The sequence below is a fragment of the Mesoplodon mirus genome, assembly GCF_964341445.2.
Source record: "Mesoplodon mirus genome assembly, chromosome: 3".
Lineage (NCBI taxonomy): Eukaryota > Metazoa > Chordata > Mammalia > Artiodactyla > Ziphiidae > Mesoplodon > Mesoplodon mirus.
Genome location: NC_138978.1, coordinates 176,834,539 through 176,847,629, shown reverse-complemented (window position 1 = coordinate 176,847,629; position 13,091 = coordinate 176,834,539). Strand labels below are relative to the sequence as shown.

At 46.2% G+C, this 13,091-nt stretch overlaps 1 pseudogene across 1 annotated transcript; it reads right to left on the bottom strand.

Annotated features, from left to right (window-relative positions):
• Positions 1-3,592: 3,592 nt before the first annotated feature.
• Positions 3,593-3,887, bottom strand: LOC309800485 (cytochrome c oxidase subunit NDUFA4-like; annotated as a pseudogene). Its single transcript has one exon. The product of its transcript is annotated as a cytochrome c oxidase subunit NDUFA4-like (transcript).
• Between the last annotated feature and the right edge of the window lie 9,204 nt (positions 3,888-13,091).

The window sequence follows — 13,091 nt, the reverse complement described above, 5'->3', positions numbered from 1 at the left end:
GTGGCTCTGAGGTTGCTTGAAGCCAGACATATGGCCAAGGGGGCCAGGATTCCATGTTTCATAGTAAAGATAGGGGCACTAACGTTCCTTGTAGGAACTATATATGTGTGCTGGGAACTTAGATTCCTGCTGTCTGGTACCTCAGAGCCGAATAGGAATACAGACAAAAAAACATGGACAAGTGCTCACAGGACTGTGATCTAAATATGCTGGTGACAGAGGCACAGGTGCTTGGCATGCATGTAGGGCAGTAGGTAACCCCACTGTGGGGTGCTGGATTAATCAGAGTCGTTCAGCTGCATAAAACAATAATATACAAAATAACAGAGGCTAAGAAAATTTCTCTCTTAGTGCAGAAGCAGTCTTGAATTAGGCAGCCCAGGGTGATAGGATACACCATCAGCTGTTAAGCCCTAGTCCACAGCTTAATGTTCCTTAACCCCAGGCATTGTTTAAAAACTAAATTTTTTTAAATTGGTAACTATATTCTTTTTTTGTTGTTCTTTTCTTTTTTTTTGAATTTTATTTATTTAGTTAGTTTATACTGCAGGTTCTTATTAGTTATAAATTTTACACATATTGGTGTATATATGTCCATCCCAATCTCCCAATTAATCCTAAAAACTAAACTGAATTTTAACTGACTTGATCCCTAACCTAAACTGAACCGTAACTCTAACCCTAACTTCAAGCCAACCCTAATCCTAACCCTACTCTAACCCGATTCTTAACCTTACCCTTCATGCTAACCCTACCCCTACCTCAAAATCAACCTGAATGCCAAATCTAGCCCCAATCTCCCTCTAATCTTAACCCTAAGTGTAACCCTGCCCTAATGTGAACCTTAACTTTAACCCTAAATCCAGTCACCACTCCAACCTTGTATTAGTCAGGTTCTCCAGAGAAACAGAACCAATTAGATGTGTATATATAAAGAAAGATGTATTTTCAGGAATTGGCTTACATGATTATGGAGGATGGCAAGTCCAAGATCTGCAGGAAGAGCTGGTGTTGCGGCTCAAGTCCAAAGGTTGTCTGCTGGCAGAATTCCCTCTTGCTCAGGAAAGGTCAGTCTTATTCTAGTCAGACTGTCAACTGATTAGATGAGGCCCACCCACAGTATGGAGGGCAATCTGTTTCACTCAAAGTCACTGCTTTAAACATTAATCTCATGCAAAAACACCCTTTCTGGGACTTCCCTGGTGGCACAGTGGTTAAGAATCTGCCTGCCAATGCAGGGGGCATGGGTTGCATTCCTGGTCCAGGAAGATCCCACATGCCGCGGAGCAACTAAGCCTGTGTGCCACAACTACTTAGTCTGTGCTCTAGAGCCCACGAGCTACAACAACTGAGCCCACATGCTGCAACTACTGAAGCCCACATGCTCTAAGGCCCGCGTGCTGCAACTACTGAGGCCTGCACTCCTAGATCCTGTGCTCCACAACAAGAGAAGCCACCACAATGAGCAGCCCATGCACCACAATGAAGAGTAGCCCCTGCTCGATGCAACTAGAGAAAGCCTGCACACAGCAACAAAGACCCAATGCAGCCAAAAATAAATAAATAAAACAAATAAAAAATTATATAAAAAAACAAAAACACCCTTACAGACACAGACACATTCAGAGTAATGTTTAATCACATATCTGGCCCTCCATGGCCCAGCCAAGTTGACACATAAAATTAACCTTCACAAACCTCAACCCAAATCCCAGCCCTAAACCTAATCTTCTCCACAAAGAGTTCATTCTCCCTACCAAGCTGATACCTCTGCAGATAGGCTGGTTGACATGATGCAAGAGGCCCACTTGGTGGGTGGAGTGGGTGTGGACACAATGGGTCTCATGAAGCCAGCCTGCCTTGGCACAGGGGGTTAACAGCCGGTGGGGAGGGGAGTGCAGAACCACAGCAGAAACGTTATGTTCTCAGACCCGGGCCCACCAGGCAGCATGAACACTGGTGGTATAGCTGTATGAAGTGGTGTAACTTCAGAATGCTATTTTACCATTTGGCCTTCATGTTGAGTTTAAGTACAATTGTAGCAAACTGTGCTGATTTTGATTTCACAGGCTTAGATTTAATGGCTTTTGAATTCATCTTCTCAACCTATGTAAATTATCTACTGTGGCCTCAAATCCAGCAATTTTTATAAGAGGACTGTGGTTGTTTTTTTTTTTTTCTTTTGAGGACTGTAATTTTTGTAGGAGGATTTTATACCAGCTTCTGTTAGCACTGGCTCACTGGGCATGGACCCAATAGAAGATTCAAATGAAGAATGAAAGAGCATTAGTGAAATTCATAGGAACAAGGAACACTTTTTAGAGAGCAGAAGAAAAGCAATAGATGGCCCTGTTTTGCTACAATTCAACAAATGTTTTTTTGGATACATGCAAAGAACTGGGATTGGCACTGCTAGAAATCAAATACAAGAGAAATGGTTACCAGGCATGGGGATGGGGAAACTGGAGAGGAGGTGGCAGGATCAACACACAAATCACTTCCCACACCCTCATTCTGTGCTTCAGTGTTACAGTATGAGAAAGGCCTTCCTGTGCACTCTACGAAAAAAGACAACCCTCCTGTTGTCTTTGACAACCCTCCTGAGTCTGGGTCCCATGGGAAACAGAAGGTACATTCCACAAGGATTTTGAAGAACATTAATGGAGAGCTGGGAGTAGGGAAAGGAAACTAGGGATAGTGAGGCACCCAGGGACCAGCTTCACTGAGAAGCTGTTCCCAATCCCAGGCCTAAAGAGGGAGGAGGAGGGAATGGGAGTATCAGCATCTCGTTAGAGCTGGAGTGGCCTAAGAGGCACTGTTGTCTAGAGCTGCAGTCCTGAAGGGATGCAGCCCCTGCCAGGACCGAGGACAAGCGGAAGCTGAGAAGACATTCCCAGACTTCCCACTCCTCCCACCAATGGTGTGTTGAAACTGGCTCATACTGGTTCATCAGGGCCCATGGTAAGCATCTCTTTCCAACTCCGACATCAAGATGGCTGTTTGAAATCTCTCAAGGTGGAGTATTTATACCACAGAAATGGGCAAATGCTACAAATCAGGTTGCTTTTCCTTGGAGAGCTGGCTGATAAACATTTACTACCACACCACTGCCCCCCACTCTCTCATCTCCTCTTTCTGCCTAAGCCAATAGGAAGGCAGAGGGCAAGGGAGCTTGGGTGAAAGAAGCCTTGTAGGCCAGTCCCTGGGGCATGGAACAGGGCTGAGAGGGAGCACGATGGATGAATTGTATGGGAGGGAGGGACAGTAAGCAGAGAATAACCAGCACAGCCCACTGTCACTTTTGATCCCTTTACCCTGCTCTAATTGTTTTAAGGAACTCATCACCACTGGCCATATTGCAGGTTCATGGTTGATCACCTGGCTCTCTCCCTAGAAGGGAAGCTCTTGGAGAAAAGGGACTTTGTTTTCTTTTCTAACATGTCTTTAGTACTTCAAACAGCAGCAGATTCTCAGTAACTTTTTTTTTTAAGTTTCAGATTATTTATTAATCAGTGTAAACCCCAACACAATACACCAACATGATCACGCATTGAGAGGGGAACTATTTCCTGGTCAAGTGCAAAATTGTGCGGATGGCTTCTGGAAGACCTTCATTCTAAGCAGCTTTATAGTGAAACATTTCATTTAGAAGTCTGGACCTTCTTTCTTCACTTTGCTGTAATCTACATTCACTGGGTAGAACTTGTATTAATCATTGGGGCCCACTTTGTTCCAGGGTTCTGGGTTATTATTTCTGTCCCAGCTGACATCTGGATGGAACAATGCCAGGCACCAGACATACAGTGCTGCTCCAGTACCTCCTGCTCCAATAAATACGAAGACAAGCTAGGATGATTCTTGGCCTGACCAATGATCTGGCAGAGCATGGTTGTGACACAGGCCTCGAGTAAATAATTTTGTTGAATGAAAGAGTATAAGGCAGAATTTAAGTGGCTTCAGAGAAGTGCTGGGTTATGCAGAGGAGAGATTCCACCTAGCGTGGAGTGTGAGGCACCCGTGCAACACCCAGAGAGAAAGGTCTAGCAGGCAGGTGGAGAAACAGAGGTTAGAGTTGAAGATACAACCTGACTGAGGGTTGTGTCAGATTGAGGATACCAGTCTGCTGGATATCACTGGAAGAACGTCAAAGGAGGGGACAAATGCCAAAGACAAGCCAAAGGAGAGGGGAAGGGAGAACCAAGGAAGCAGACAGAGAAGGTCCAGACAGGGAAACAGGCAAATGAGCATGAGGTGTGGCATTTAAGGAAGAAGCAAGTCAGAGAGAAGGAAGTCAGTGATACCAGTAAAAATTGGCATTTAGTTAACACTCAGCCCATATTTGTGCTGAATGAGGTTGAAATGAAGCCTGAGATATGTCCACTAGACTGTATAATGAGGAAATTACTTGTGACCTACACGAGTCATTTTAATAAAGAGGTGGGTTCAGAAGCCAGATTCCAGTGAGATGAGGAGTAAATGGATCACTTTAAAAATTAAGTATAATGCTACAACACAGATGAAACTTGGAAACATGCTAGTAAAAAAAGCCAGTCACAAAAGACCATGTATTGTGTGTTGCACAACTCTGTGAATATACTAAAAACCGTTGAATTGTATACTTTAAATGGGTGAATGTATTGTATGTGAATTATATGTCAATAGAACTGTTATTTAAAAATTTGTTATGCTCACACAACTCAATATCAAAAACCAAACAACCCAATCAAAAAATGGGCAGAAGACCTAAATAGACATTTCTCCAAAGAAGACATACAGATGGTCAGTAGGCACATGAAAAGATGCTCAACATCACTATTAGAGAAATGCAAGTCAAAACTACAATGAGGTATCACCTCACACTGGTCAGAGCGGCCATCATCAAAATGCCTACAAATAATAAATGCTGGAGAAGGTGTGGAGAAAAGGGAACCCTCCTACACTCTTGGTGGGAATGTAAATTGGTGCAGCCAGTATGGAAAACAGTATGGAGGTTCCTTAAAAAACTCAAAATAGAGTTACCATATGATCCAGCATTTTCACTTCTGGGCATATACCTGGAGAAAACTCTAATTCGAAAAGATCCATGCACCCCAATGTTCATAGCAGCACTATTTACAATAGCCAAGACATGGAAGCAACCCAAGTGTCCATCAATAGATGAACGGATAAAGAAGATGTGATACATCTATCTATCTACCTACTTATCTATCTATCTATCTATCTATCTATCTAAATCAGCCATAAAAAAGAATGAAATGGACTTCCCTGGTGGTCCAGTGGTTAAGAATCTACCTGCCAATGCAGGGGACATGGGTTCAATCCCTGGTCCGGGAAGATCCCACACGTCATGGGGCAACAAAGCCAATGTGCCGCAACTGAGCCTGTGTGCCACAACTACTGAGCCCGTGCTCAAGAGCCCATGAGCCGCAACTACTGAGCTCGCGTGCTGCAACTATTGAAGCCCGCGTGCCTAGAGCCTGTGCTCTGCAAGAGAAGCCACCGTAATGAGAAGCCCACTCACCACAATGAAGAGTAGCCTCTGCTCGCCACAACTAGAGAAAGCCTGCGCAGAGCAATGAAGACCCAGTGCAGCCAGAAAAAAAAAAAAGAAACAATGCCAAATGCAGCAACATGGATGGACTTAGAGATTATGATACTAAGTGAAGTCAGACAGAAAAACACAAATATCATCTGATATCACTTACATGTAGAATTTAAAATATGATATAAATAATGAATCTATTTACAAAACAGAAACATACTCACAGAGATTGACTTATGGTTACCAAAGGGGAAAGGGGGCAGGGAGTGATAAATTAAGAGTTTGGGATTAACAGATACAAACTACTATATATAAAATAAACAACAAGGTCTTACTGTATAGCATACAGAACTATATTCAGTATCTTGTAATAAACTATAATGGAAAAGAATATGAAAAAGAATCACTGAATCACTTGGTTGTACATCTGAAACTAACACAACATTGTAAATCAACTATACTTCAGTAAAAATAAATAAAAATTTATTATGAAATATTTTTACTTACAAATACATACCCTGTATTTCATCTGCTGTTAGACACCATCAATTGTCAGAAGCATCTTTTTTTTTTTTTTGTGGCCATGCTGCTTGGCATGCAGGATCTTAGTTCCCTGACCAGGGATCGAACCCGTGCCTCCAGCAGTGGAAGCACAGAGTCTTAACCACTGGACACTTCCCTTAACTACAGGGAAGTCCCAGAAGCAGCATTGTTTTATGTACCACAGAGAAAGATAATAGCCTACCACCTAAACTATGGCACAAGACTATTCTTACCACATTGGTTGTGAGATGCATCCCAATTTCAGAGAGATTACATTTTTTAAAATGTGAGCTTTAGAATCTATGAAATAAGGTACATAGCATACATGTGTGGTTGCAGAGGGGGCAGGTGTGGCTGGATATAGGCAATGTACTAAACAAGTGTAAGAGTCTGAGTACCCGAGGACTCACCCTCAGTACATTTATAGCCCTTTCTTTTTCCCCCTCCCTCCCGCTGCGGTGACCACCATCTTGTTTTTTTAGTTTTGTTTTGTTTTTAATGCGGTACAATATATATAACATAAAACTTGCCATTCTAGTAATTTTTAAGTGTACAGTTAGTTCAGTGGCATCAAGAACATTCACATTGTTGTGCAACTATTACCAGTATCCACCTCCAGAACTTTTTCATCATCCCAAACTAAAGTTAAATAAACTGAGTTAAACAATACCTCCTCATTCCTCCTTTCCCCAGACCTGGTAATCACTGTTTTTACTCTTTCTCTATGAATTTGGCTACTTTAGGTACTTCACATAAGTAGATTAGGACAATATTTGTCCTTTGGTGACTGGCTTATTTTACTCACCATAATGTTTTCCAGGTTCAATCATGTTGTAGCCTGTGTCCGAATTTTCTTCCTATTTTTTTTTTTTTTCGGTACGCGGGCCTCTCACTGTTGTGGCCTCTCCCATTTCAGAGCACAGGCTCCGGACGCGCAGGCTCAGCAGCCATGGCTCACAGTCCCAGTCGCTCTGCGGCATGTGGGATCTTCCCAGACCGGGGCACGAACCCATGTCCCCTGCATCGGCAGGCGGACTCTCAACCACTGCGCCACCAGCGAAGCCCCGAATTTTCTTCCTTTTAAAGGCTGAATAATATTCTACTGTATGTATGTATATACCACACCTTACTTATCCATTCATCTGTTGATGGACATTTGGGTCGTTTCCACCTTTTGGCTATTGTGAATAGTGCTACCACGAACACTGGCGCACAAATAGCTGAGTCCCAGCTTTCTTTTGTGTATATACCCAGAAGTGGGAATTGCTGGATCAAATGTAATTCTATGTTTAATATTTTGAGGAATTGCCAGATTGTTTTCCACAGTGGCTGCACCATTTTACATTTTCACCAGCAATGTACAAGGGTCTCAATTTCTCCACAGCCAGCATTTGTGTGTGTGTGTGTGTGTGTGTGTGTGTGTGTGTGTGTTTAACTAGCCATCCTAATGGGTATGACTTCCATCCTGATCTTGAGCGTGTAATTCTTTTGCTTTTCTTTACAGTTTTACTAAATACATGTACCTCTAAATAATACATTGCTCACTCTTGCAAGTATTAAAACCTTATTTCAAGAAATCACGTATTCACTGAGCATTTGTTGGGTGCAGGCACTGTGCTGGGTGCTGTAGAAACCACAATGACGGATTGGGGAGGCCCGGCCTCGTGGTGCTGGCAGCCTAACGGGCATGATGCTTTTCCAACAGGGAATCACAGGTAGGATGCGCGCCCCCAGAGGCACTCATTGGAGAGGGTTGTTAGGGAGGTCAACCTAGTTCCTTTTGAAGGCTGAATAATATTCTACTGTATGTATATACATACAGTTCCAGGGGGTGGGGAGAGCTTCTGAGGAGATAACTTAGGAAGTCGGGTAATGTGAAGGGGAAGCAGAATCAAGAGAAGGATTTTGATTTGGGTAAAGGAAGTCTGCCCCAAAGAAGGAGCGAGGCGAGAGGGGCAGATTGAAGATACCAGGCCCGGGCCATGCGACGTTCCAGAAGAGCCAGGTGGGGTGGGATGTAAATCATTGAACACAGGCCCCAGGACAGTGATTCCCGCCCTTCTGCAGGGCACTTGGAGGCGTGGTCTCTGAAACACGGGGGAGGAGCTTACTCTCGGGATTCGCAGGTGCGGCCCTGAGGCCCTGGTGCTCATCCGCCCGGCGGCCTCGCTCCCAGAGGCCTCTGCAGGATCTCCGGGAACCCGGAAAAGGCGGATTGTGACGGAAGAAGCTCAGCTGCAGTGGGCTGAAGGGAAGGAGGAGAAGGGAAGTGCCAGTGCCCGCAGTCGGGAATCTCTCACCACCGCCGAACACGACAGAGGAGCCGCTCCACCCACCCATGCCATCTGCCGCGTGGTCACCCTTCTGCCTCGTTCTATTGATAGGCTCGGGGAGCGTGTTCCACCTCAGCTCAAAGCAAGTTGACTCCAGTAAAAATCTTCTTCTGCAAACAGGCGGGGCGGGGGGAGGGGTGCTGTGGGCAGAAGGGGTTCAAGCCTCCGGGTGCTCGGGCCCCTTTCTTTTGACCTCCTCCCCTCCACGGGCAGTGTGCCCAGAGTGTCACAGTCGCGGGAGGAGGTGGGACCAAGGCGGCCAGGCCGGTCCACTGTGCTCCCGGACCCGTGGGGTGGAGCTAGAAGGGAAGGTCAAAGGCATCCTGCTGCTGAGCAGCCCGGGACACCCGGGATGGCCAGGTGCTCAGAGGGAAAACGGCACATGCAGTATAGCTCCGTGCAGGGAGACAAGTTCATATCCTGAATGTTACACTTCCCTGCTGTGTGACCTGTGGGAAGTTTTCTTAACTTTTCTGAGCCTTGCTTGCCTCAACTGTAAAGTGGAGATTACTGTTCTTATTTGCAGATCAGTTTGAGGACTGAAAAAGATAATGTATGTGAACTCACTAGTAGAGTTCCTGGCATATAGGAAGTACTTAATACAAAGTAATTATATATATATAAAAAAGTAATTATGTTCATATAATGGAATGCCACTCAGTAAAAAAAGGAATGAACTACTGATACAAGCAGCAACGCAGCAACGTGGATGGATCTCAGAACAGTTATGCTGAGTGAAAGAAACCAGACAGAAAAAGAATCCATACTGTAAGATTCCATTTATATAAAACTCCAGAAAACGTAACTAATCTCTGGTGACAGAAAGATCAGTGGTTGCCTGTGGATGAAGGGAGGGGCGGGGAGGGATGACAAAGGACACCAAGGAGACTTTGGGGTATGTTCACTATCTTGTTTGTGTTGAACGTTTCATGGGTGTGTACATGTGTCAAAACTTACCAAATTGAATACTTTAACTATGTATTGTATGTCAGTAATACCTCAATAAAGCTGTTAAAAGCAACAAAAATGTAATTATGATGATGAAGATATTGAGTTGTTTCCCATCCCCACCCTTCCCATTCCTAGGTGATCACCTTTCTCAAAAACAGGAGAAATTCTTCAAAGAGGGGCTGATGGGATATCCCCTTACATGAAAGCATCAATAGAACTCCTCCAGGGTCTTGCAGAGAAGAGCTTTGGAGGGAAAGGACCCCAGAGAAGGTTCTAGAGACTGCTGCAATGCACCCCCTCTCGCTGAGAACTATGGACAAAGGGAGCTGAGGGAAAGGACAACCACAGCTCCTGGGATACGGTCCCCCCCAGCCCACCCACAGTTCAGGGACAGGCTGCCCGGCTCCACGGGGCGTCACTCCACCCTTTTGGTTTGGCGGTTACGGGCAGACCACAGCTTTGGGAGTTCTCTGGTCTTCTTTACAGCTGTGCTTTGCTTTCTTTGTTTATGCTCTGACATATCTGCTGTGACAGCGGCCACCGCACATTCATAGTGGCAGCCACTGCAGTCAAAACTCTAAGGCAGGAGGGCATCAGAGAAGGTGGGCAGCAGAAGGGACCTCATCCAACTCAAGCCCATTTTTGCTCAGGGGAGATGTTCTCAGGGCCCAGGAAGCGGGGAGCCTCTCATGGTCCATGGCTGGTTCTTTATGCTCCCTCAGCCAAGCAGAGGCTGAGCTGCCCAGTGCTGTGGGCCGTGCGGGGACCCTGGGCTTCTTCCTTGAAGAGGCCCGCGTGAGCCCTTCTCTTCCCGGCTGGCCACCGTTCTCCCTTCGCCGCTCTCCTTGCCAGGCTGAAAGTGCAGCTGGCCCCTTGTCAGGCTCAAGGACTCAGCTGGGGATGCAACGTCCCTGGAGTGCTGCTGGGGTGTGTGTGTGTGTGTGTGTGTGTGTGTGTAGGGGTGTGGGGCACAAGGAGGCTTGGAAGACTGTCACAGCCACATTCCTAATCCCTGGAGATTGTGGGATCCTGGGCACAGAGCTTCTGCTGCAGGCTCCAGGACTGAGCATGCAGGCCTGAGGGTGGCCCACAGGCTGATTTCGTCTGGTCCACACGGGCACTGGTTTTTGTTCTAATTGCATTAGTTGCCAAATGGAAAAATGGAGAGATTTTAAACAAAAATCCAGATTCCCAGCTTCTTTGACATATTGGGAAATCTGGCATCACTACATCCACCTTGCTGAAGGACAATAGTTGTCTGGGGTTGAGTCACAGCTGCTTCTTTAATAATAGTGATAATAATAATGATGTTGATGATGATGATGATAATAACAACTGATAATAACAATGAACACTTAGGGAGTTCTGACGTGTGCCAGGCATACTTTACACGCAATTCATTGATCACCTCCCCCAGGACCAACTTCCCCTATTTAGGGTCTTGGCCTGATGCCTGCAGGCTTCAGTTTGCAAGCCCTGCACCAGAAAAGAAGGAAGAGCTTGTAGGGAGGACCTTGGGCCCCAGCGCATCTTGCAGGCTGCTGCCCCAGACTGATGGAAGGCCACATCTCCTCACCGCTGCACCAGCCACTTTTCGCATCCATTCTAATCTCACTTCTGCCACTTGGCAGCCGCTGTCACACTTCACCCTCTACTTCCTCCACTGCCTGCTGTCACTTCCAAACACCACCAGTCTTTTTTTTTTTAATTAATTAGTTTATTTGTTTATTTTTGGCTGCGTTGGGTCTTCGTTGCTGTGCGCGGGCCCTCCCTAGTTGCGGCAAGCGGGGGCCGCTCCTCCCTGTGGTGCGCGGGCTTCTCGTCGCGGTGGCCTCCCCCGTTGCGGAGCACAGGCTCTAGGCGTGTGGGCTCAGTAGTTGTGGCTCGTGGGCTCTAGAGCGCAGGCTCGGTAGCTGTGGTGCACGGGCCCAGCCGCTCCGCGGCACGCGGGATCCTCCTGGACCAGGGCCCGAACCCGTGTCCCCTGCATCTGCAGGCGGACTCCCAACCACTGTGCCACCAGGGAAGCCCCCACCACCAATCTTTTTGATCTTGCTTTCGGGAGGTCAGAGGAGCGCCTTGATCAGGGCCAGGCCAGATATAACAGCACAGAAAGACTTGGGGAGGGTTGGGGGAGCTTGATGGGTGTTGGTTTATTACTTCAGGGAGCCTTGGGAGGTAAAGTCTTGATGAAATTTAATGTTGGAATGCAGACTTGATTTCAGCAAAACATTTGATGAAATGCCTCAAGTCCTTGCAGCCAAGCTGAAGAAATGTGGGCCCATTGATGGTGGATTAAGTGGATTTAAAAAAAAATTTTATCGGGGTGTAGTTGATCTACACGTTGGATTAGTTTCAGGTGTACAGCAAAGTGAATCAGTTATGCATATACATATATCCACTCTTTTTAGATCCTTTTCCCATACAGGTCATTACAGAGTATTGAGTTCCCTGTGCTATATGGTAGGTCCTTATTAGTTATCTATTTTCTATATAGTGGTGTGTATACGTCAGTCCCAATCTCCCAATTTATCCCTTTCCGCCTGGTAACCATAAATTTGTTTTCTGGATTAAGTGGATTTTTAACTGATGGAAAACTGCACGCACACAGTCATGATTATTGGGTTGATGTCAGTGTGGGTCATTGATGAGGCCAATGCTCACTAGAAAGGAAACAGAAAATATGTTTGCCACATGTGTAGAGGATGACGCCCACAACACTGAGATTAAGAGCCTTGGTTCTGGAAACAAGCAGATGCAGGTTTAGATACCGGCTCTGCCACTTTTAGCTGTGTGACCACAGGCAGATTAGTTACATCTCCCAGAGATGTAACTAATTTGGTTCCCTCATTTATAAAGCAAGGATCATAGCAATACCGTCTTGTGCAGTTGCTGTGAGGACGAAATGGTCTGATGCCCAGGAGGCTGCTCAGTAACTGTCACTCTGATGGAGTTCAAGTTCATCACAGTGTATTGCTATGGGAAATGAGGCATGAAGGCCTAATTTTCTCCCCATTTAAAACAGGTGTGTACCCACCTCACTGGGCAAATGCTAGACTCTGTTGTCCGCTGGGTCAAAGGGAGATGGCAGGGGTAGGGTCACAGGGTCTCGGCCCCCATTGGACACTGAGGGACACAGCTGAAGCCAAGGGTAATCAGTAGGGGAGGAGAAGAAAAGGAGAAGCAGTTGTAAGGAAGGAAAACAAATTGGAGTTACAGGAGGAAGGGGGCAGAGAAAGGTGAGGGGGAGGGAAGGAGGGAGACACAGCGGGTCTCTCTAGTCTTGCCCTTTTATGGGGAAGAGACATACAATGTGACAAATGGGGACCTCGAGGGGGCTGGCAGTGTTCCAGAAGCTACTGCTGGGGCTGCAGAGGAAGGAGTGGATGACTGCAATAAGGGAAGCTGCCCCTGGGGGCTGCCCCTCAGATCCACTGGAAAGCAGAACTTTAACACCAAACAATTCGCAAACTCCCCACCTTGGAGGGAGCCGCTGCTTGTGCACTTCCTGCACCCTGGAGGGGGCTCTGGCTCCAGCTGAGGCCGCTGGAAGCCCAGTTCTCTCCCGAGAGCCCAGGAGAGCTGTGTGCATGTTTGCTCTCATATCTTACAAGGGATATTACAAAGTAGAATCTTTGGCCTGAAGTGAGAAGTATAATTTTTCTCTGAAGCTCCAGTCTCCAAGTTCCTGACACACAGCAGATGCCCAATAAATGCTGAGA